We start from the raw sequence: 16,895 nt of genomic DNA, 5'->3' as shown, positions 1-16,895 counted from the left end.
ACGTTATAATCATGTGATGCTTGTCACTTGGCGTCCAAAAACTTGCAAAGCAATGTTCCACATTTTTATTAAAAAAATTGTTTTGCCCAAAATGCTCCCTAAAACCACATTTATAATTTACAAATATGAAGCTTCCAGAATGAACTCTAACTCTGGATCTTTTAATTCATGTTCCAAAAATATCCAGTTTTGGCATCTGATCAATTAATTATTAAGTCGCTACCAAGCCAAAAAATCATCCTTGCTCCGAAAACTTTTCAGACACAAGAAGCGTCCACAGTTATTCATATTCGGCTAGTGATTTAATCTGTTGAGGCCAGTCGTCATTTGGGATCTGCAGCAATGAAGGCCTAATCATCATCTGAGGTACCGGTAAACTCTGGTACCCTTAATCTTGGTTTTCCCTTGCGAAATCGTCTTTTATTGACATACGGACATCTTTTCCAATGCCCCATTTCTCCACAATTGAAACACCGGTTTCTGTCGTTGACTGGTCTGTCCACCTGTGCACTTGTATTGCTGGGCTGCATCTCTAGATCCCTGAGTTGCCACTGCGATCTCTGGTTATCTCCTGAACCACGAAAAAATTCTCTGTACTGTTCTTTTTGGGGAGACAATTGGGAATCAGATGGGACAACTGTCACTTTTATTCCTATTTTCGAGGGCAGTTGTGCATTTATCTCCTCCACTGTATCCCGTATTCTTTTTAGTTTAAATTCTAGGTCCGTCATCCGTTCTTGCTGTTCCCATTTCCTGGATTCAACATCCCAATAATGGAATGCAAGCCAGTCTAGTGTGAAATTCTGTTGCTTCCTGGCTTTCAATTCTTGTCCTAATCTCTCCAATCGACTTCGCTCAAATGTACCATCTTTTGGAAACTCCTTAGCATGTCCCTTTGTCCACAAATACCAATTTTCAACCTCTCTAATAGCCTCTTCACCATATCGGTCATACATATAATTGATACAAACACCTCTTTGGGACAAGTCCAATTGACCTTGCTTCTCCTCGCTGACTCCACTCCCCATTACACCTGTGTGTGAGTAACACTCTATATGCACGCAATGTACCAGATAACTACCAAGACTACACTTTAGATTACACCTGCACCCACTATCGACTGTGTGTACTGCAAAAATCGCTGAAATTTGTTCCACCTTATACAGAGCAATGTTGCATGCGCGATTTCCTAGCTTATTTCCTATAAGCTCGACTCCGTAGTCTCCCAGGAAGTATCTCTCCACCTTTGCAATTGATGACTTCAAATGATTGCCAGAGAGTCTCCCTGTCCTGTGGCTTGTCCACACCCCAATCGCACCGATCAGTGTTGTAGTTGGGTCAAGTGGATCAGTATGAAATGGGTGAACCCGCAGATATCCCATGCTGTTGGAGGGGAAATCACACAGAATAGTAACCGCACATATATCTATATATAGACTCACCACCTTGCTCTTTTCCCAAGGTTTTCTTCACATTAATGTCTCACAAATATCTCAAAACTTCTTTCTTGAGACTTCACCTTCATCAATCAATCAATCAATTTATTCAATTAAATCAATTCATCAACATTCATCAATAAATCACATTAACCAATCAGATAACTCTATACCTAAGCGTTTCCCAATGTTGCCAGAACAGTCCCATCCACCGATGGAGATATATGATCATTGGTCGTCACCTTTGACCTATACCTTTTGTCAATTGACAAATCACCGTTCTGCCTCTGGATCATATCTGACATATTTTTCAATCTTGTCTGGTCATTATATCACAAATTCAAGTTTAGCAACCACTGAAGGTAACCCAACCCTCCATTTGTGAAATAGTCAGCCAAGATCAATCAAACAGGTATGAGACAGGTCACTGAGAAAATGTCCCAATTTTAAATGGTACCCTAACTGCTTGACAATTAAAATTTCGTAAAAGTCCTGAAGTGTTCTACCAATAAATGACAATTAATTCACACTATTTGCCAATTGTAATCCGAGCATGCTGAAATTTTGACACTTTATTTAACCCTATCACTTGTCATGCATCTCAATCCTACAGGGCGCAAAAGTTGTTCTTTAAGCCCGTGCAATCATTATACACCGAAACCTCATGACCTCATTCCTGTCAATCATAACATCATGATATTAAAATCATCATCATAATTATCATCACTATTATAATCATGGTCATATCAGAATCATCTATTTGAAAAACAAACATTTCCTGCATCACCACATCCATGTGGTATAATCATCAATAAAAAATAAAACTGCATATAGCAAAAGGCTACCTCCTGACCACTTAGTATACCTATTGACAAGAAGTCGTAGCAATATTGAATAATCTTTAAAATTAAAAAAAATTAAAATCGCGTCTAATTCGCCTGTCGCTTTGTCGTACCAAAATCGTAAAATAATTATACAGCAGTACACCATATCAGTGGTTCTTCGTGAAAGCCCAGCACCCTTTCTAAGGAAAAAAAACTTCGTGGTTCTTTGTGACTATTTCACGGCACCCTTGCTGAAAAATGTGTAAACAAGAATAAAATCATAAAAACACACCATATCAGTGGTTCTTCGTGAAAGCCCAGCACCCTTGCTAAGGAAAAAAAACTCTTAGTGGTTCTTTGTGACTATTTCACGGCACCCTTGCTGAAAAATGCGTATACATTGGTAGTACACCAATACAGGGCTTTGTGCATCTTTACATGCTTTGTGGATTTCGCCCACCGACCACACTGAATTACACCAATACAATAAACATTTCTTCCGTTCAACAGAACAAACATTTCCTGTATAAGCATTTCAAAACAAAAAAGAAGAAGCACTCATTTTCAAATCAAAATCAAAAATCAATCCTTTATTGAAAAATAAAGAAGAAGAAGCAATGAAATGAGAGCTTGACATAGGACCAAGCCACAATTAGGGGTATTAATACTGTGCGAAATACGACACATCTTATTATCCTAAAGATAACTGTGTATTATTGGTCGCACTCATTACTTTAATGTTTTATATCTTTTTCCCTGACGAGGCTTTCAGAGATTTTGGTGTTCATGCTGTCCCCTGCCTTGATCTATCTGTGCGAACCGTTACACTCATAAAGTGACATTTAGCCATTTAAACTGTGTCGTATCATCGCACTCATTACTTTAGCACTATGGGGCCATGGTTTGAGGGAGAGGGGGAAAAGAAAAGAGAGGTGAGACAAAAAAAAAATGAATAAAAATAATAAGAGAGAAAAAAATGAAATGAAAAAAAATGAAATGAAAAACAAAAAAAAGAAAAAATCACAATCATGCCCTCAAAAATCATCACAATGTTCCGATTGCAATTCAAGGACATCAATGCTCCCTCTTTAAGACCACTTTCGAACCAATTAAAAGACAACATACTTAATCCCTTTATCAATTTGGTCCAACTTCAATTTTGAAAACTAACTCAAAAAGTGCAGCCAAAAGGTTTAACCGTTTAAAATATTTGTCCATTCTATTCCATTTCCCTATCCATCCTATAAAGGAGCCTGGAAGAGAATGGAAATTCACAAGCTCTATCAAAGGAACAATAATGTGTTGTTCCAAGCTCATAATTACAAAACCCATCCGCCAAAAATAATCCTAATAAAATTCAATAGAACACCATTTAGCTCAATACAGCCAGATTCCCCATTTACAAGTGGGAAACACAAATCCGCTTCCTGCGGGCCCTCCAAGAAGCGAGAATGCTTCCCACTCATCCTATGACCTCCATCAAACGAGGATATTACATTTAAACTCATATGATTGTCTGTCTGCACAGAACAATTTTGGTTTGCCCTACATTTGTTGATATGAATAACAGAAAACTGCCGTCACAGGTACAACACCACCTGTGCAAGTATATAAAATCTTAATCATGTCGGTGTGTTTTAACACAGCCATCGTAAAATCACTGAGAAAAAATCCTGGCAAAAACTACACAATCCTGATTTCAGTGTCTATCATAATCCGAATCCAAATAAAAATTTCAAATGCATCTTCAATGATTTTTTCTTATAAATTCTACATCTCAGTGACATGGGATCGCCTCTCATCATTTTTTACCTTAATTGAATAAAATTTAGCTGTCCAAGATGGCCGCCGAAAAAATTAAAATCCTGAAAAATGTATATTGTTAGGAAGAATTACAGGTGAAAACATCATATTTCAGAGCGGGAAGGTGGTGAAAGGGAGCGGGAGGGTGGTTGGGGGAGATGGAAGAAGGGAGGGGGGGGAAAGGCAGGAGCACAAAGGAATGAATGGAGGGAAGGAGTGAGGGGGGGCACAGAGGAATGAGGGGAGGGGGGCGGAAGACAGGGTGGGAAGAATAAGGGGTGGATGAAGGTACAAAGACAAGGCAGAGACAAGCTGGGACAAGCTGCAATAAGGGTTTGAGGGGAGGGGGAGCTGATGGCAGGAGGGTGGGGGGAAGGGGAGGGCAGGAGAGGTAATGCAGGGAGATTAGAAGAAGAAGAAGAAAAAAAATCAGTAAAAACAACAACAACAACACTGGCAATTATTTGCTCCATGGAAGCATTTGCTTCCTCGACTAACTCACTGCAAAAGGGCACAATGCATGGTCATTTAAAGACGTGTTTTGGGGCCACACGGAAGCCCTGCCTTTTTTGCGATGAAAAAAGGTAAAAAGTCAAACATTTGAACAGCCTTGGAACAGCCATGGGTTGATTTGAAAAAGAGCTTGGCGATTCGTCGAGGGGACACCATGGAGAAGCTTCTCGAGACGTTGGTGAGGTGAAGAGATCGAAGAGTAAGGCTTCGCCATCTTTAGGTTTTGGTGCTTGAGAAGAAGCTGGCCAGTTTTGGTGTCTTTTGTGTGGTGTTCCAGTGCAGCACGGCTCCAATCGATTGTGTGCACTGTGGAGGAGAGGTGGCAATCGTGAGCTTGGAGGAATCGAGGAGAGAAAAAGGGCCGTCTTTGCTTCACGCTCTTGGCACCTTCGTCGCCGTCGCCATATTGTGTGCTTCCCGAGTGGGAGGCTCTGAGCCTCATCGCCATCACTGTCTTCAAAAATAACTAATTGAGGTCAATGATAAGTACCGGCCGGCCAAAGGGGATTTCTTTTTATTTTATATTTTCCCATATGTGCGCGTTCGAGACTGCGTGGAGGTACCGCACAGTAGAGAATTTTAGTTTACCTTCGTATTAATTTTATTCCTTGGTTTATTCTCATTAAATTAATTATTGTTGCATTATATTTGTTGTGTTCGTTTATTAGTTGTGGTTTCGGTATAAACCCGTGTGTTCCGTTCAGGTAAACGCCTCGCAGCCTCCATCTCACGCGCAATCATAACCGCCATATTCGGGAGTTCGCCTCGGGAGTAAAAAACGTTTGGCTATTCGTCATCCGGTGGTCTTAATTGCCGGTGACAGGACATTTGGTGTCAGGAGTTTGGGATTCGGACCCTGGGATACTTGGTGTCTGGGGTGCGAGTACGACACCCGCTTGCACTCAGCATTTGGAATCTAAATGATAACGATCACCTCTCTATCATCGAGGTAGAGGTGGTTGTAGTGACTGAGGCACAAATTTATAGTTGATTGGTGTCGGGAGAGCGCAGGAGCAGTGCCTGGAAATTAAAAAAAAAAAAAAATTCTGAGGTAAATAAAAAAGTGTGCAGGGGAAAAGCTAATCTGCACGAAATTGTGCAGCGCCGCTAAGGCAACGATGACGAAGGAAGCAAGGCACGGGTAGATTTTTTGGAGGATAGGCTAGAAACGTCCCCCTTCCCTAGCGTCCGAACCCCCTCCCCCACAATGGCGGAACCTGAGACAAGGGAACAGGTCCGATGACTTTGCAGGTCATGTTTAAACCATGAATGGAACAAAGTAATGCCCAAACTAATAAAATTGATGCCAATAGTGAACGATTGGAAAACAAAATTAATGCAATGGAAAACAAAATTTATGGAATGGAGGTAAAATGAAGGGAATGAATGATTGATTGGAGGGAAAAATTGAGGGAATGAATGAACCATTGGAGGGAAAAATTGAGGGAAAAATAAATGAAAAATCACTCGTAGAGCGACACTTGGCAAAACAGAACAAAGTAGAATGGCACTCAGTAGTGCATCCTTTTAATAATAATAATAATAATACATTTATTTTATATAGCGCTTTTCAAGAAGCCCAAAGACGCTTTGACAGAGTACAAAAAACAAGTGCAAAAAGACAAAAATCAATAGGTAAATAATCAAAGGAAAGAGAAGGAGAAGAGATAGTCAGGGGTTAAATGCTGTGGGTTAAATGTTGAATGCAGTGTTGAACAGGTGGGTCTTGAGTGATGTTTTGAATGTGGTGAGTGAGGAGGAGTCTCTGATGGTGTGAGGTAGTGTGTTCCAGAGGGTGGGAGCAGCGATGGAGAAGGCCCTGTCCCCCCAGGATCTGAATTTGGTCCGCATGGGGGGGGGGGGGGGGGTCAGGAGGTTGGTACCAGCAGAGCGGAGGTTGCGGGTGGGAGTGTGTCTGGAGAGGAGGTCAGTCAGGTAGGATGGGGCAAGGTTATGGAGGGCTTTGTAGGTCAAGAGGAGGATTTTGTACTGGATTCTCTGGGGGATGGGGAGCCAGTGAAGCTTGTAAAGGATGGGGGTGATGTGGCCACGGGTCCGGGAATGGGTGAGTAGACGGGCAGCGGAGTTCTGAATGTATTGGAGTTTATTGGTGATTATTGAGGGTGAACCAAAAAGGAGGCTGTTGCAGTAGTCCAGACGGGAGGTGATGAAGGTGTGGATGAGGGTTTCTGCAGCCGTGGAGGAGAGGGATGGATGGAGGCGGGCGATGTTTTTCAGGTGAAAGAAGGCTTTCTTTGTGGTCTGTTTAGTGTATTTGTCGAAGGAGAGGGTTTGGTCAAAGATGCCAAGATTCCGGATGTGAGGGGAGGTGGATACTGGGAAACCGTCGATGTTGAGGGCAAAGTTATGGGTGGATTTGGTGAGCGTTTTTGGGCCAATGATGATTATTTCAGATTTATCATAGTTAAGTTTGAGGAAGTTGATTTGAAGCCAAGATTTTATTTCAGTGATGCAGTTTGTCAGGATAGAGTGGGTGGCGGTGGAGATGGACTTGGTGGAGATGAAAAGCTGGATGTCATCGGCGAAGCAGTGGAATTGGAGACCATGACGGCGGATTAAGTGACCAAGGGGGGACAGGTACAGGATGAAGAGGAGGGGGCCAAGAACTGAACCTTGGGGGAGGGGAGCAGTGGGGGATTTGCAGTTATTGATGGAGATGAACTGGCGTCTGTCGGAGAGGTATGATTTGATCCAAGAGAGGGCAGTGCCGGTAATGTTAAAGGTGGTTTCAAGTCGGGTGAGGAGGATGGTGTGATCGATGGTGTCAAAGGCGGCGCTGAGGTCGAGGAGGATGAGAATGTTGAGGTTGCCGGCGTCAGAGGAGAGGAGAAGGTCGTTGGTGATTTTGAGGAGAGCAGTTTCAGTACTGTGGTTGGAGTGGAATCCGGATTGGAATGTTTCATACAGGTTATTGGCAGAGAGGTGATGTTTGAGTTGAGTGGCTACAGCGCGTTCCAAAACTTTTGACAGAAAGGGTAGGTTGGAGATGGGTCTGAAGTTGTTTAGGGTGTCAGGGTTGATTCCAGGTTTTTTCAGAATGGGGGTAACAGCAGCAATTTTGAGGGATGGTGGGACGATGCCTGTAGACAGGGAGGAGTTTATTGTTGCAGTGATAAGTGGAGAGAGAGCAGGAAGGGAGGCCTTGACAAAGCTGGAGGGGATGGGGTCAAGAGTGCAGGTGGCAGTTTTCATTCCTATGAGGAGTTCAGAGAGGTCAGTCGGGGAGACTGGGGAGAACTGAGACAGGGGTTGGCAGGATAAGGGGGGTCAGGTGGTTTGAGGGGAGCAGGTGCGGTGGTGGTTTAGCTGCTGTAGATGTTGTCAATTTTGCTTTGGAAGAATGAAAGGAAGGAGATGCAGTTGTTTACTGTGAATGACTGGGTGGTGGTGTTCAGGGGGCGGAGGAGTTTGTTTATTGTAGAGAAGAGTGCTTTTGGGTTTCCGGAGCCAGAGTGGATAATTTGAGAGTAGTAGGCAGAGCGGGCGCGGGAGAGGGCATCTTTGTAGTGTTGTAGGTGGTCCTTGTAGGCTTGGGAGTGAATTGTGAGACCTGTTTTATTGCGGAGTCTTTCAAGTTGGCGAGCACGAGTTTTCATCAGGCGGAGTTCAGGGGTAAACCAGGGAGCAGGATGGGTGAAAGAAACTGTTTTGGTTTTTATAGGCGCAAGCTGGTCAAGGCAGGAGGAGAGAGTGTGGTTGTAGTAGTCAGTGAGGTCAGAAGGGGTGTGGAGGTCAACGAAGGGAGAAGTGGACATTTTTTCAGAGAGGGTGGATGAGAATGAGGTAGGTGAAAGAGCGCTCTCAAAAATCTCAAAATCTTTTGACCTCAAAAATCAGTTGTGGCAGAATTCAGTGACCTAATATGTAAATCGTCTTCAAAGTTTAAGATAATCGGATGAAAATTGACAATTTTAGAAATTTGGCTTATGTTGACCTTTTGGCCTATGTTGACCTCAAAAATAGTTGGTGGTTGGATTCAGTAAGCTGATATGCAAATGCTATTCAGATTTCAAGTCAATCGGATGAAAATTGAGGATTTTAGAAATTCGAAAAAGGTGGTTGACCTTTGGCCTATGTTGACCTTTTGGCCCAAGTTGATCTCAAAAATAGTCGGTGGTTGAATTCAGTTCGCTGATATGTAAATACTATTCAAATTTCAATATACTATTCTATGTAAATACTATTCTACCATTTGGTGAAGTTTCGTGAAGATCGGTTTCAAATTGTAACCTGTAGGCAAGTATAAGTGAATGGACAGACAAACACACAAACCAGAGTGATCAACATACTTGCAAAAAAAAAAAAAAAATTACCAAGTAATGACATTGCCGATAATAGATTACATGAATGAAATGAAAGAGGAGATTAAACAGGAACTGGGGGAACGTATTGATGGAATAGAAAGAATGGAGGGCCAAATGAAGGACAGGCTGGGAGAATTTGAGATGAAATTAGAGACTCGATTTGGGGAAATGGAGAAAGAAATGGCATTGGAATTTGAACTAAAACGGGAGGAAATGGAATTAAAAATATAAGAGGGTAAAACGCAGGCTGTTCGAATGGGGGGAAATTTGGACGACAAAATTGGGTCAACAAATAAAAGGATTCACAAAGTAAAGGAGGACCTGGAAGGTTATCGTACCTGTGTGGATGCCAGAATGCACCAGCAGATAGAGGAATGGCGACTTGTAAAGCACCAGGGAGGTGGTTTGGCAGAGGAGGTAAAAGGGTTGGAAGCCCGTATTATAGAACAAGAGCGCGTGTTGGTGGATAAAGGCCTGTGGGGGTCACAATTGACAGGGGAAAGAGTGAATGAGTTTATACAGGAGCGGCTGGAGACTTGGACAATACCATCAAGGGAGAGGTTGCTCGAGCACAACAGAGTCTGCGAGACGAGGTGAGTTAAGCATCTCCAAGACAAGATGAAGGTTACCCAGGGGACCCTTGCCACGAGCTACATTTGGGCACCGGAGGCTCCAAAATTGAGTACCCAGCTGGGGGGTGTTTTGGCGCCGAGCTGGATTCGGACATGGGAGAGTCGGGGGGAAGAGCCATGGGAAAAGCAATCCCCCTAGTAAATTTGGAACAGCAGCAGGGAGAGGCAGAAAAGCCAGACAAAAGAGTTTTAACCTGCAGCTGCGGTTGGACATGCCAGGCCAGAACTTTAAAATTTAAATTGAAGTGGGAGTTTGATTTGGAGCAGCATTGGAGGGAATTGGTTCCCGGGCTGTGGAATTCAGACCAGGGGAGGTCAATGGGGTTGGCCTCGTGGGAAATTTCCCCCCTGGGAAATTGGGTTGTGCCAGGCAGCTAGGAAGCTGCACTGGCAGATTTTTGTATGTGGGGTCCGACCGTGGGTGTTGTGGTACGACCTGGGCCCCACAGGGAGTCTGGTGGAGTGTGGCGTCCCTTGTCCATCGGGGTGCCACCCGAGTGAGCGTGTCTCGGGCCAGCAGGGTCGCCGGACACTGGAGGTGGTTTAGACCTCCGGGGGTCCGAGCTGGTTTCTCACGGGCACCTACCATCGTGCATCACGAAGACCACTAGAGGGAGGTGTTGCAGGGCGCGCTTTGGTGGCGGCACCACGGACGGCCAATAAGGGCCTGATGTGGTGACCGCCCGGTCATGTGGCCTGGCAGCCTCCCTCTGAGATTCTGGGACAGCCAGCATGTGGTTACCTGCCATGCTGTGCTGGTCTATGGACGCGGGTCGAACCGCATCGGCAGGTACATTTCTAGCCCACCGGACAACCATTGGAGCATCTGTGGAACCTGATGGTGTGAGCATGATCTTCCACAGATGTTCCGCTGTACTTTATGGGCTCTCTGTTTGGAAAGAGAGCACTGCGTTCAATTGGAATGGGATAAATAGGAAACTTGGTGTGGTGGATGACACTCTTGGGCCCGAACAACCTGCGACGACCTGCACTTAAGGTAAGGTGCCTTGATGTTTAATGTCCCAAGTGTTCAGTTTTGCTCAGAAATTGAGACATGGGTCATGGAAATGGGAGCGGGCGTGGGTGACCCAATTGTGGGTAAGTGGATCGGTTTGGAAACAAAAAATGTTTGCAGGCCGGGAGCAAAAATGACAGGAGCATGCATGCAGGCCGCCCAAACGAGCCTGAGGCCAAGGGAGCCTGGATGGTGTGGAGACCCTCTCCGGCGGGACGTACAGCAAAGGAGCTGTTTGGCTGTCAGGGGACGAGTAGTTGAAGGGGCGGGTGATGAAGAAGTCGTGAAGTTGAGTGACTTGCTTTTGGACTGCGGGAACCACAGCCTGAAGCACCCCAGCCATCTTGGTTGTACAAGATCTCCCTGCTGCCTAATTGAGGATCACACATATGTGCAATCAGAATTTAAGCCATGGTCTTGCAGGGATTGGAATGAATGCTTTGGTTATTGGTGTAATGTGTGAGTGTGTGGGGGAAAAGTCCACCTGATCCATATCACTGAACTGTACCAGAAGGACAGGGCCACAAAATTTTTGATTAGCCAAATTGGGATGGCTCCACAGGTAACGTTGGGAATTATGGCATCCACCGGGGAACGTGGTCTTTAAAAAGGGGATTGTACAAACGTTATTGAGTTTTTGCAATAAGGTTTGGCAATAAGGTAGGTTTTTGACCATTTTTCTACCCGCCCCAGGAGATAGGAGCGAGGAACCAAAGAACATTTGTAAATATTTGAATTGTTGTTCTTAAGGAGGTGTGGGGTGGGGGGGGGGGGGCTTGTTGTGAGTGAGATGAGGTGTGAATGAGGTACGTGGCGAATTTCTTTCTTTTTGTGTGGAAGAAAAGATTGAATGAATGATACCACGTGGGTGTTTGTGTAGCAGAGTACACCCCAGATGGAGACGAATCTTCGCCTGCATTGGCTTTAGAATAGAGGGGGTTCAGATGTTTCGGACATGGATGTCATTCTGCGGTTGTTGCTGTGTGTAGAAAGTTTTGTTTTGCAAAGGTGCAATGGTGTTGTTGAGAGGCTGGGAGTGTGGCACGTCAATGTGTCCTCTTGTAGGGGGGGCACCCCCAGGCGCTGAGAGCTTGCCGGCCAGGTGAGGCCATAGGGCTCCAGGGGACCAGTTAGTGTAGTGTCGTGGGCACAGGTACCCAAGGGAAGGGGCCTTGCTCGCTAGGTGCCATGGTGGGCATCGAGGGGGGAGAGCCAGTGAGGGCCTTCCCCAGAGTTAGGTTTGTGTCGAGGGGGAAAGTCAGTGAGGGCTTCCCCCAGAGATAGGGAGGAGCAGGTGAGCTCGGAGGTGGCTCTAGCATCACGGGGGTGCCACAGTGGAGTATGCAGGTAGGCAAGCCTGCCAGTAGAGCCACACTGCCCAGCCAGGATATGGTGCGATGGCACAGTGTGAAAAATTGAGGGCCGGGCCCATATTTGTAAGAGCACCAATGCGTGGGATGACGGATACATTGGTTGCATAGAACCACTCTAGGGGGGTTGTAATTGTAAAAGAGAAATGAGTCTTTGGAAATGCTAGGTTAGAGAAGGGATGCTCCATCTTGGTACCATTATGTTTGTCTGCAGCCGCTGGGATAATGGAGTTGATTAATTGGCCTTTGCGAGGACTTTTTGTGTCCCAAATTGTTTAGTAGGGGTAAGCATGCCCCCCATCGGGCTGCTCCACCGGCGAGCCTAGTGGTGCCACGCCACCTCATTTATTTGGCACCGTATGTGTTTTGGTGTTCTCTCGGGAGATTGGTGTAGTTTGGGGGGAATAATGAACCTGGGAGGAATGGTTTAGTTTGAATGGTTAAAGAGCTGAAATAGAGTAGGGTTAGGTTAAAGCGACTAAAATGGGGGTAGAGATAGTAAGCGGATTTGAGCGGGCATAGTTAGGATTAGGTTAGGGCCACAATCGGCCACCTGATCCGCTGCCCCGCACGTTCCTGCCCCCATGACGAGTAATAGACCACCATGAGGCCGGCCAGCATCATCTGTCGGCCTAGTTTGCCAGTCTGCAATGCCATGTTTTTGCCATGCCTTTGCTTTGCCTGTTTGCCTTGCCTTCTGCTGCTGCCTTGTCATGTCGCCCCAGGACACAATGCATGGTTATGGATTGCCCCATGCTGCACCAGCGCATGGACCGACCAGGACCACAGTATTTTTGTTTTTTCTTACATACCACCCACCTTGCTGCAAACCAACCACTATGCTGCAGCCTCGCTGCCATTTTAGGCCGGTTCAAATGAACTGTGTATGGCATACGCCCTGCCGTGTTAATGGTGAATGTACCGGAAGGTGCCCCTCTTACAGAATTTTATTTACAGGTCCTGAGTCGGTATTTGTAAATAAGTTGAGTGATTGTGTATACCCACCGGTTATGTGTTTTAGTTTGAAAAATTCCGGCAATTTCGGTTGTTTTTTTGTTGTTGTAAGGTTGTCGTTTGTGTCTGTGAGTTATTCCCCAATGCATTAGGTGGGATATATCTCGTTTAAATTGTCACACACACAAGGGGTAGGGTTAAGAGTCAAACGTAAGTAGTTAGGGGATAAACACCTGCCACATGATGTGTTTTTTTGTTTCAGGTAATTGTAAATGGCCCAACTCACATGTGTGAACGACTCGGGATGAGTCTGGAGAGGGGGTAGTGTTGCGGTTTTGGGAAACCACTAAGAAGTAATGACAAACACCATGCAGGTCCCTTAGAATAATTATTTCATAGCAGAACATTATCTTAGCCCCTTCCCTTTATTTTGGGTTAGTATATCTTTATGCGTTGGGGAGGGGAAAGACAGGTCCTCCACTCATAAAGGGATAATAAACCAGGCAGATGCACAAAGATTGCATCCACAGATTGATTTAAAGTCTTGAAGGACAGAAGACAGACCAAAGACCATTGGGATATGCACCAATCAGGGCCTAAGTCCCTTGAAGAGGGCTTGTAAAGGGGAAGCGACACTCCACCAATCACGGCCTGAGGAACTTTGGGGGGAGGGGGGCGCACGGTTAGGGGCGGAGTCACAGGCTCCACCAATCGCGAGCCCGGACACCCTCGAACAGCAGCCCCACCCTCGCCATGGTGGACAAAAAGGCCTGGCACACGTGCTCTCTCTTTCTCTTGCTCTTTTTGCCGGTCTCACTCAGCACTTGCCTGCATGATCATTCTCTCACACTCTCTTGGCTTTGGACATTGTTCACTCAGCACGTGCGCTTCTTTCTTGGCCGGCCCTCTCACAGGCCTCAGTATGTGCCTGCATTACTCTTCGCCTTGGATTCCATTGGCTGTACACGTGTTTTTGGACTCTCTCTTCAGCCTAGGACATTGTTCACGTTGCCCCTGCACGTGATTCACTCGCTAGGCCGGTTTCATTCTTGCACATGTGCACGACACTCACTTTACTTAGCACGAGATCACGAGATACTTACTCCACGTGTCTCTGGCACTCACTCTGCACGGTTACCAACGCACTCGCTTTGCACGGTTCCCGACACTTATCACCTGCTCGTGTTTGTGCTGGGATCACCATTACCTGCTCGTGCTGCTCGGTGTTGACACCAAGACAAAGGTCGTCGCAAGGAGAAGCATCGGGTAACCTTGTAACCATTTTGCAACAGGTTCCCATCATTCGTTTTCCCCTACCCCTTCCCATTGAATGTGTGCTGGTGCCTTGTTGTGGCTATTCGTAGTGATCGTGTGTTTATTCTAGTGATCGTGTGTTTATTCTAGTGATCGTAATAAGGTGTAAATTAAGCTAAGTTTCTGCCTCTTGTCCCTTTTTCTTTTCTATCGATAAGTTTCACTATAAGTATTTTTAAATAAATCAAATCGTTAAACGTTTCCTATCTCTGTCTGTGAATGTCTTTTCTTCCATTGGTCCACCATTGCTCGCACCCAGAGTAGGGATCGGTCGTAACAAAATTAGCATTAGCCCGGCGAGTACCAACGGTTGCTCAGCTGTCTAAATTTCCATCCAGGAACAAAAGAAAGTGTTACACCGCCGGAGGGTACGGTACGTTCCCCGATTGAAACCGTCACGTGGTACAGGTAAGCGGAGTTAGACGATGGACCCTGCTATCACGCAACGGTCCAATTGGCGTTCGTAGTTGCCGGCTCGCAACCTGCCGAAGTACGAAGTTATTTGTGCACATCAGCCTCAGGCCTGGTGAGTTCAGGAGGGAATGCAGGCTAACCCCCTCGTAGTAAACCCAAACCCCGGACCGTAACAATATGTTAACGATGATGTCATCGGTGCCTTCATTATGACGTCATATTTCGACACGTACAACACTTACAGTCTGATCACTTTTTAATTTATTAAGTGTGATCTACGCAACAATTATATTGGAGAATGTAAATTTATGATGTCATTGGTCACGTGGTCTGGCAGCCATATTTGTTCAAAGAAAAAACCCCTTAAAAAACGGAAGAGTTTGCTCGCATCAAGTTGACTGTGTGGGTAAGTATTCTATGAATACTGTTGTGTGATTCCCCAGGTGAACATCACAGGGATCACGGATAGCCAAAGCAAGCTTTAACTTTAACTTTAACAACTCCGAGGCGTTGATCAAATGTGGACTTTTATTATATGCGCCGGAGGAAGAAAGGGAGGGGAGGAAGCTGAAGCGCTTACCTGAGTGATCCCGCCAGGAAGTCTTCAACCAGAAAAAAGTAACTCAAACCAGGCGTATTAAAAATGTACAGGAAGAATAATAAAACGATTTATCGCAATAAATACCTGTGACAGGAAAAACGCGACGGTGAAACTAAGTTCCTAAATGGGACGTCCCCCACACCAGACGTGAACACAGATGAAGGGAAGAATAAATGAAAATAAATATGTGGGGTTATCATGCACTTAGCTCAATCACTGGTGGAATCTCATCAGGGTCTGTGAACGGGTCCGGAGGTCCATGTGCGGGAACACGCCCAGTAGGCCTCGATGCGCCCTTTCACTCGTCGTTTGCACAGAGAACCGCAGTTCCTGCAGCCTCTGTACGTCTCCGATGGTGTCTCTGAACACGGTCGGTCTAATCGCTTCCTGGAGCCCTTCGTCCACGCACAACCGTCTTCCACCAGAGTCAGGAACCAAGAGGAGAGAGTCAAGGGCAGAGTAAGGCGTGAGGGGCAAGCGAGAGAGAAGGCAAGAAGAAGGCAAGAGAGAGCAAGAAGGCAAGAGAAAGAAAATGTCGGTCCAGAGTTCTTTTATTGACTGTCTCGTGACGTCATCTGTGCCTCTCCCCCAATGCCCGCAGGCCACCACTGCATGCTCAGCACTCCACCAATCCACACGCAGGCCGCTTCTGACGTCATCAGTTGAACCTTGCCAATCAGCGCGCTGCTTCCTCCTCGACCTTCCTTCACCAATCAGCGAGTCCCTTCCTACCCGGCCTTCCCGTTGGTCAACTCCCGCCCAATCACCGTCCTGGGCGTGGTGCTCGGCCTGCCTGAGCTATGTGTGCCTGCCAAGTCAGGGTTGTCAGCCCTGACAATTTTCAAGGTGTTTGGTGACAATTTTCGTTGAAGATAACCAGGGTCCATGCGGGCCCAGGGAACGAGGTTTGTCTTAAAGTATTTTAATTACAAATTAGAGGTGCATAAGATTGTGAATCAAAAAAATACGGGTGAAACAAACTCCTACTGAACTTTTTCGCAATTTTTTATGTATACTTCTGCATCCGCAAGATGGCGGCCTCCATGGAAAGATTTAGTACGTCAAAGCTTCGAAATTCTCAAAGGATTCCGCAAAATCTGGCTTTTCAACATAATACGGAATACGTACGCGCTCATTCACAACACCGGCTTCGCCGGCTATAACTAGTTGACATGCCCCATTCCTCGTAATGGGGACGAAGATACACTTTAATTTGACATCCGGGCTAAACAGGCCCTCTACTTATTACATGGTGGTGGTTCTTCTTCTTTACAACAGTCGGAGCATGTTATCTACACAAATCTACCTGGTCTAAAGTATCTCTACCCCATCGACATAACAATACTATTAGTTTAGTTGGTTATTAGTCCCCTACAGGTTTCACCAGAGGAGACTATAGGTTTGCTCTCTGTCTCTGTCTGTCCGTCCCACCTGTGGATTTCTCGACTTTTTACTCATACCCTTTAACATATTCAACTGAAACTTGGTACATGGCTTTATTATGATACGTTACAGAACACGTTCCAGTTTCAGGGTGTTTCATCATTTCTCCACAGATTTATGCCCTTTTTCGACTTTGAAATATCACATCGGAGGGGACATCAATTCTCGCTCTTGTTTAATGTATCTGCACGTCCTATATTAGGCAGTATGGGCTGTCATTGATGAGAATGTGTTTTACTTCCAATCAGAGA

This window comes from Myxine glutinosa, chromosome 13 (genome assembly GCF_964187855.1).
Source record: "Myxine glutinosa chromosome 13, kmMyxGlut1.1, whole genome shotgun sequence".
NCBI classification, from domain to species: domain Eukaryota; kingdom Metazoa; phylum Chordata; class Myxini; order Myxiniformes; family Myxinidae; genus Myxine; species Myxine glutinosa.
This window is presented reverse-complemented; position numbering follows the sequence as displayed.